A 9,150-nucleotide genomic window follows, 5' to 3' on the forward strand; every position below is an offset into this window, starting at 1 on the left:
GGCTGCAGAAAACAAACCCTTGAAACACAAGAAGTCTTGAAAAATCTGAACAGAAAAGTGAAAATTACTTCATTAAAATTTTTACCAATGTGATAGAGTCCAGAGATGTAATCAGGAAAAAGAAACCCCTGCACTCATCTGCCTCCAAGCTAACCAGGAAAGCAAAATGGGCCCACTCTAACTAAGAAAATAAAACACTTATAGACAGTTCTTACTACTCTGTGAACATGAGTCAGTACAAGTGAAAATGGTGCACAGATGGGCCAGCACAGAAGCAACAGAAGTGCCGTGATATTTACAAGGGGGAAAAAAAAAATCTTCCTTTACAAGTGTAAATATACCAGAGAAATCATCCACTCGCAGCACAAACCGGGCTTTGATGTAGCAAACACTCCCACCAGGGACGGCACTGGCTCCGCCGGGAGGAGCAGGGAGGAGCAGGCATGGTAGACGTTGCATCTGGAAGACAGTAGGCTCAAAGCACTGAGCTTTTCCAAGGAGTCACAACACACACGAACATGCCAGACACACAGACCATTTTATAGTCCTCATGCAACCAGCAGCAAGGGGCCAAGCACTGTCCCAGGCCGTGGAGAGATGCTGAGAAGGAAAGAATTGTGGTCAGTGTTGGGTCTAACAGCTGGAAAGAGCATTAGGAGAGCCCCACCAGCCTGGGCTCTGGTGCACTGCCCACAACACCAGACATGCGACATCTTAAAAGACACACGAATCAAAGCTGGGGGTGTTCTGCACGGGGCCAAGAAAGCAGCACCTGGAGCACTCTGTCCAGCTCTGGGGTCCTCAGCACAGGAAGGACATGGACCTGCTGGAACAGGACCAGAGGAGGGCCATGAAGATGATCAGAGGAAAAATGATCCAGGGAGACCTTAAAGCACCTTCCAGTACCTAAAGGGGCTACAAGAAGGATGGGGACATTTTACCAGGGGCTGTTGTGATAGGACAAGGGATAATGGTTTTAACTAAAAGAGTTGACTTCAACTAGATGCAAGGAAAAGTTTTTTTACAATGAGGGTGGTGAAACACTGGCACAGGTTGCCCAGAGAGGTGGTAAATGCCCCATTCCTGGAAACATTCAAGGTCGGGTCGGATGGGCTCTGAACAGCCTGATGTTTGGGCTGAAGCAGATGATCTTTAAAACATCCCTTCCAACCCCAACCATTCTATGATTTTTGGGCCCCTCAGCCTCTCACAGAGCAGCAATAACACAGGGGGTCTTTTTCTCCAGCCTCTCTCAGGCCTCCCTGTCAGTGCAAGCTGCTCAGTTCACAGCGAGAGCACGGGGCTCAGCTCTCCAGACTAATCACATTCCTCCCCACACGCCTTCCCCTCACCTGTAAAACAGCAGTAACAATATTTACACTTCTGCAGCTGGCTCAAGATGCGGGAAAGTAAACTTAATTATCATCAGTGCTATTCACCTGTGAGGAACAGCTCAGAGCCTGGCCACAGGAGGAATGAATGGAGCCCAAGGAGTCAGTGGAGCTCCCAGAGTGGAGCTGCAGGAGACAGCACAAATCTAATCCCAGTGGTAAAAAGGTCTGGCAGCTTTGAATGGGAGAGAAACAGCTTCCCCATCACTTACGAAGTTGTTTATAGTGAATTATCACAGAATTTCATAATGGGTTTCCAAGCAGGTCAGGCAAACTCCTGCCATTCAGCTGCTCTGACCGCTGACTCTGCAGTGACACACATACTTGTGTTCCACGGGACAAACCATTTTTAAACAATAAACCCGGCTTTCCAAACCTCTCACCTCCCCCGGGTCCCTCTAACAACTTTGTGGGTTTGTGCTACATTGTCTCACTCTTGAAGACCTTTTTTTCCCCAGTGTTGTGTGAAAGACCCAAGCACAGCAGGAGAAATTAATTAACTGAGCAGACAGCGATTCTGCCATCAAATGAACAAAATGAAAGAGTAACAGAGACTTACACTTATAGTCACCCCTAAGTGTTTCACATGACAACAGCAGGGAAAACACAGTCCAGACTGTTGTTTTAATGTTGATAATATTCCAAAATCTGCAGTGCTTACCAATTTCTCAGTGGAAATAAAACCTTTGACATCAGTGGGAATTCTGTCTGGGCACGAAAGCTGGTTGTTATATTATGATCCAGCAGTAAGAGTCTGTTTTGATTGTCAGATGTTTAGCACCATTCCTTTCTATGCCTGAGAGCACCTGGACTGACAAGCAGAGGACAAAACTTCAGTGGAATTGTGTTAGACATGAATACATCTGTGCACTCACGTGCGTTCTGCCAAGGCTTGTGCTGGCAAGGAGTTGATTCTGTGCTCCAATACGGGCAGGGTTTATACTTTGCAATCACCTCCCAGCAGCTGGAGGGCTGCCTGACGCGTCAGCCCGCTCTGCTGGAGAGCGTTGGCTTTTTGCATCTCAGCTGGTTTGTTACTGCTGCACACATCCCGCCCAGGTGCAGACCAGGACTGGGCAGAACAAGGCTGCTAATTTCACCCAAAATCGTGAAGATGTTAAGGTGCATAGGGGGAGGGAAGGGGAGAAGGAAATTGTTATACTAACAGCAACAGTAAGAGGGAAAAGAATTAAAATGAAGACAGGAACAAAATTCAAAGGCGCACGAGTGTAAGACACCATCACTTCAGGCATATGTCAAAATAGTGTCAGATTTTTCTCTGTTCATTAAGTCAACAGTTAAACACCCACCAGCTCTGCTTTTTGCTAGCCCTGGAGTTTTGCTGCACCTGGAGATCCTCTCTATGGCATCAGCAGTAGAAACAACTAGGTTTGTCAGCAGATAACCTCATTCAAGAGCAGGTTGAGTGACCCCTTCCACTCGTGTCCTCATGAGGGCCACAAGCAGGGGTCAGGTCACAGAGTCTGTATGGTGGAGACCAGCCCAAGCACAACAGAAGCCATGGAAAAATGGCCTGAATTTTATCGATTTTTCCTAGTTTTAAGTCACACATAACAGCACTTAATATTTGTCCCCAGAGTTTGATGAAAATTATCCCCATAATACTAAGTTAAAAGCATCAGATTGATATCTATCCAGCTAACGTGGTAGAGATCACCAGACTGTGGTGAAGAATGGTCCCAGCAAGGGAACATTGTGAACTGGTCTGAGAAGAACTTCCCCTCTCCAGCAGTGGGGGTTCTTAACTCCCTCGCATTTACAGAAGATTCACAGAGAAAGAACCTGACACAGAAGTGCTTTTCAATAGGGCTTTGAACTGCTAACAATATTTGATACAAAATCACTGCCCAATTACAAAATTTGGTGGTGTGGTTAAAGAAAACCCAAACAACCAACCCACATGCAATGACTTAAGAACTTACTGGGTTTTAGAAATGTTCGTTTCCTTTTTGGTACATAACTCCTATTATACTCAATGGAACTTTTCCATTACAGATAGAAGGATGAGTAAACAAGCAAACTCTTATTTACAAAAGAGGGATAACATTGTCCAAGGGAGAGTGCATATTGGATTGAGACTATGGTAATTTCCTAGGACTGTATTTAGATGAAAGAGTCTGGGTTTTTTAGTGGTTTTGGCCTCAAAAGCCTTCCCAAGGGACATGTATAATTTAGCTGTGCTAAGTCTCCCTTAGGTTTAGGAGCCAAGAAGACAGACTCATCTCTCTTCTGCAAGAGCCGACATCCAGAATTTGGCAACAAACACAATTTTCTCCTAAGCAGTGTCAGCCCTGAGTTGTACCTGCTCTTTGCCATTATACCAACCCAGGCACATAAATCACCCCTGTCCAGTCTGAGGGAAAAAATCCCACACAGACACTTTGATTGCCCTGACACTACCTGTTCTGCACTCCAATTTCCAAACTTCTCAGTCCAAATAAAGCTGCTTTATGCACTGTTTTATTACCTCAGGTAATACTGCACACTCTCAGCAACAGGAACAAAGACTTTGGTGAAAGCAAGCTTGTTTGTCTGAGGGTTTTGGGGTTTTTCCCGTAAAAAAAAAATTCTCCCCATTTGTAACTATGAACATTCTTCACCAGTCCTCACCTAAGTCAGCCAAAAATCACACGAGGTCTTTCTGAAAAACTAAGTTCTGTGCAATGAAGTTATTAACTGCTGGGAAAGGCAGAAAAGCTTTTTTACAGCTGTTCATTGATCCACTGAACGTCACCTTGCACTCTGTAGCCCCTTTTGGATTCTGCAGACTTCTGGAGTAGGCTAAGAAAAAACAAAAACCTTGGCCAGAGCAGTTACACTGCTTCTTGAGACATGTTTTTTTTGGGTTAAGGCCTCAGATTTTCAGCCAGCAATTTCTGTCCCTGGTGGAAATAAAAAAAAAAAAAAACAAAAAAAACAAAAAAAACACCAGGTTTGTCTGCTTTTCAGGAATCCAGAGAACACTTGTGAGTTTCTAAGACACTCACAGGAGATGTGAATTGACCCCAATGCCCCAGCATCCTTCCATCAAAGATACCAGTTATTCTGACAAAAGCCAGCAGTGCCTGGCTCCGGACCAGAGCGCTCCCAGACACACAGAGATGGGAAGCAGGAGAGGAGCGCCTGGTCATACCAGCTCCCCTTTGGCACCCAGTGAGCCACATCCCTGTGCCCACTCCAGCTGTGCTCCCACAGAAGGGGAGAGCCTGGTCCACCTGATGCTGAGGTCCCCATCACCAATGCTTGAGCCTGTCCACACAACAGCTTTAATGACTCTCAGAAACCTTTCACACAGGGACCACGGCTTGTGCTGCTCACTCTGGTTTCAAGCAGGTGCACAAACCCCTTGGTTTAAGCAATTGGCTGTCATCCTGCAGTGAATGAGGCCAGAATTAATTTTCTCCATTTAATTTATGCTTCAGCATTTTTATTCTACAACTGTACACGGATGCTTGGGAACCAGCAGGTGCATTTCATCAGTACATAAACCATACCCAAGCAGTCCAGCTCTTATTCCTGCATGCTTCTGCAGGAGCACACCACTCCTCACACCCAGTCTGCTGCTTAGCTTCCTTTCCTCTTTCCCTTTTAAATGGCACAGACAGCTGATGAAGAGCCAGGCACTCACCTTGACCCAGACTTGAATCTCCATCAGACTTTCTCAGCAGGAACAGCCAGGTTTGAAATGAGAGGAAATGCTTGGCAGGTGTTCCCAGGGGACTGGCCAAAAATAAATGCACTCTCCAGTTAATTTCCATCTGAGTACTACTAACATTTCTCCTTTAAGAGTGCGGCTGAAGCATTTGATTTACACAAGGTGAGGCATTTGTTTGCAGTCGCCTGGCAGAGCCAGCACACAACAGGGAACATTCAGACCCATTTTAATCACCTATGTAAGGTGCCCGCGCTCTCCATACAGACAAGGGATCTTTTAGGGTGTGATTCACTGTAATTAGGAACCTACCTCTCACCTTTGATTATAGCAGGAGTCTAGACAGCTAGTGTTGGCAGAGAACTGACAGACTTTAAAATTAGCCTGTACAAATATTCCCCAATGCATCGGATCTGCAAGGAAACAGACTGGAGGCTCTCTGGGAAGAGGGTTATAGCGAGTAGTACTCGACACTTGGCAGGCAGAGGAGCAGGTAAGGCTGTTTACAGGGAGCTCTACTCAGCCGTGACTTCCAACAGACAAGTCCCTGGAGCCAGCACAGAACGCCGCAGGCTGGGCGAATCGGGTCCCGAAGCCCCGGAGCCGCTTCCCTCCGCTCAGCTGCTGGCACTGGAGGAGAAAAGTCTGCTGGATGTCAGCTCTGGCGCAGGACCAGAGCCGGCAGCATGGCGACCCGCCAGCCCATTGCCCAGCAAAACCCACTCCTTCCTTCTGCACGGGGATGCAGCTGTGACTGAAGAGCCCGGGAGTACCCCGAGTCCCGGAGCCGCGGGCTGCTGGGTGGTGCAGGCTGAGCGCTGCTCGTAGCTCTCATCTCATACTACTGCTTGCCTTTTTGGGTATTTTTTTTTGTTTGTTTTTTGGTTTTTTTTTAAGGAACTACATGGATCATAACTTTAATAAGGACTTTAGAAAACAAGGTATCTAGAAAATTTGGCCAGATGCATTCTAGCTTCATTAAAGAATTTAAAATCTCTCTCCAAATTAGCAAATCTTTTACTTAAAAAAAGAATTGTTGTATTTGAAAATAGTGCCATAAAACAATACCTCAGGCAGGAGACAGACTAAGGTAGACACATAGTTCAGCCTCTGAAATGACTCGCTTTAAATTGTGTATTTTCATTTTCCATCCCAGATAACTGTGTGGCAAGGCTGTGCATTGCTACATGACAGCCCGTTCTGCTTTTAAAACACCAGCACTTCAGTAGCAGCTAAATTGATGCTTTTTATGTGTCCATCACTTACCGAGGGTAATTGATTGGTGCCTGTGAGGGGCTCTGAGATCTAATGCATTACACGTTCTGAGCCTGCTAAATTATTTGAAGAGACTTAGGAAGAAAAATATTCTAAATCAGATTTTTGTGTGATCCAGTATTCCCTTTCCCAATCAGCATTTCCCCTTTCCATATTTTTGCTCAGTTCGAAAAAGCTTGCTAAGCCCAGGGAGCAGATTTTCAATGGCAGCAAGAAGAGTTGAGCTTGACACCTGTTAAAATATAATGGAAAGTGAGTATATTTTTCCACTGAAAGTTTTTCTGATGACTGTTTATCCCGCTATTTAAAGATTACAGCTTTAATCTAGCTCAAGAGAAGAAAAGGGAAAGGTCACAGCTCCGTCGAGCTCGGAGGAAAGCGATCCGACGGGCAGACGGCACTGCAGCCCTGGACAACATGCTATGCTCCAGCCTCACAACGCATCCTCTGTGGTACAGTTTGGAAGCATTTAAGCTCAGCTGCCTTAAACACAGCCCGAACCAAGAATAGCCTCGGCTCCCGGGCACAGGTCAGGCGATGCTGAGTCACTTGCTGGCCGGGCCCCAGGCTTTTCAGCTGCCTTGGGCTCGGCCTCCTTAAAGACACACACAGCTCCAGCTCCAGCTGGGCATGACCAGACAGGGATGGCACCCTCGGATGCCAGGGAGTTTAGCCAGATGCATGATTCCAATATGAATTCCTGGTTCGTACCGCCCTGTTTCCCTCCAGCTTCGGAGCGCAGCACTGCTGCTGCCTTCCTGCCCATTCAAAGCTACATTCATACATCTCTTTGTAATTATGAATCAACTCCCAGGCATCGGTGCGCACCCCAGGCTCACACAGAACGGCAAACAATATACTGTCACGGGTTGCATCAGCTGCATGATGCTCTCTCATGCCTTCAGGCTCGCTAAAGCTGATCCAACGCTAATATTATAATAGCCTTTTTACCCGCCTCCTCCCCCAACAATTACCGGAGGCTTGGAAAGCCATTGAAATGCAAATAGCACACGGAGAGGTTATTGGGGAACCAGACGGGGAAGGTACAAATGCTGTCCTGCTAGTTTCCTTTAGTTTGACACGAACGGGACTGTAATTCTGAATTTCTCTTTGTATAAACAGGGAGAGAGGCAATATTGTCAATGTACAGACGGCCGTATGTAGCAGCTGAAGTGCATCTTCCCCAGCACCGCCTCTCTGTATCTGGGACCCCCGTCACTCCCCTCAGTTGCTGTAGTAGCAGAGAATTGCACAGCACAGAAGCGTCTGTAGCTCCGATGACACGAGCGTGCCCAACTACACTAACTCACAGAAACGCACCCAGTGTGGGTTTGAGGGACCTTGCCCCCGCAAGGAAAGGCACTTTGGAGCCTGCAGTTTGCTATGTGGCCATAGATGAAAGTCAGAAGTACAACATCCCTGCCCTTGTTATCCCACCGCATCCTTCAACCCAGGCGCTTCTACAGAGGACGGGTACCCCCATGGTCTGCTTGCCTACTATCTTTTCAGGTAATGTTTTCACCAAGGACAAAAAAGGGCTTCCTGGACCCAAGGCAGTCCTGACACTCGGCTGGAGCAGCCGCGAACAGCAGCGTGTACCAGCTGCTGTGAGGTGACACGGGACTAGGATGTCCCAGACACTTCTTCAGGCTCTCAGTCCCCATTAAAGCTTCAGAAATACCTCCTAAAAATAGGCTGCATCCTCATCCCCTTTTCTGTAGCAAAACAACATATAAATATCCCAAAGAAGATGGTTACCGTGTTATTAACAATTCTCTACCCCCCTTCAAAAGAGCCAGAGAGAAGAGGGTCTAGCACCCGGTGCACAAGGGGTAGCTTGTTTGCCTTGCCGAGGAGGCGGCTGAGGGCAGCTCTAACAGCGGTTTACAGCTACTCAAGGGCTGTTATTAAGACGACAGAGCCAACACAGCTGGGGGTGATGGCTAAAGGGTCAGTGGGAGGGGCAGACTGAACCCAGGAGAACCTTCTTCCCAAGGTAGAGGGATAGCACGGCCACTGGTCATCTTAAGGGAGGTGGGAGAGCTTTCAGCCCTGGAGGTTTTCAGATGTGGCTGTGGCTCGTGTAACCTGGTGTCCATGGGTTCCGCTCCGAGGGGGCCTTTGGGCTGGAGACCTCCAGAGGTCGCTTCCAGCCAACAATTCCATAGCTCCATAACCTCCACGTTAAATACTTGGCATTAAAGGGTGAAACTGCAGCAGCTCCTTCCTTTGTACTTCTGTACTTTCCCTGGAGCAGGGCAGAGCCCCCAGGCCCGCACCACCGCCCCACGCCAGCACCTCTGCGGCCTCCCAGCTGGAATACGCGGCTGTCCCAGCGCCGGAGGTCGTGCCCGCGGCCACGCGGGGCTGTCCCTGCCCCCCGGCTGCTGCCTCCGGGCTCCCCCAGACGCGAGGTGCTGCTCCCGGGGGGTGATGGACGGTGGGGTCCGGCAGCAGCAGTCCCAACCCTTCCCCGCTTCCCTGCGCGTCTCCCCATCGCTGTTTGCCGCCCGGATCTCCCCGCTCGGGTGAGCAGATGTGCGGCTGCCGCCGGAGACAGCCCCGCTCCCGCCCGGCGGAAGGATGCGCGCCGGGGCCGCATTTTCGCCGAGAGGAAGAGGCCGGCAGGTACCGGGGCTCGGCCATCCCCCGGGGGCCGCGGGGTCTCCCCTCAGCCGCCCTCTCCCCTGTGTGGGGCCGGGGCGGGGGCGCGGCCTGGCGCGGAGGGCGGGGGGCGGTGGCGCGGAGCGCCCGCCCCTCACGGCCGCGTCCCGCCCCGGCGGAGACGGGAGCCGAGCCCGCGGCAGACGC

General features: G+C 49.1%; 1 protein-coding gene across 1 annotated transcript in view; it reads left to right on the plus strand.

Moving 5' to 3' along the window:
• Window positions 1–8,584: 8,584 nt before the first annotated feature.
• Window positions 8,585–9,150, plus strand: part of CD99L2 (CD99 molecule like 2) — a 32,138-nt gene continuing 31,572 nt past the window's right edge. Inside the window, exon 1 of the mRNA XM_042039910.1 lies at window positions 8,585–9,136. The gene's annotated coding sequence lies outside the window, so the exon portion shown is untranslated. The remainder of the gene's footprint in view (window positions 9,137–9,150) is intronic.

This window comes from Corvus kubaryi, unplaced genomic scaffold (assembly GCF_017639235.1).
Source record: "Corvus kubaryi isolate FWS band 111438036 unplaced genomic scaffold, C.kubaryi_AGA036_p1.0 37395, whole genome shotgun sequence".
In the NCBI taxonomy this organism is placed as follows: domain Eukaryota; kingdom Metazoa; phylum Chordata; class Aves; order Passeriformes; family Corvidae; genus Corvus; species Corvus kubaryi.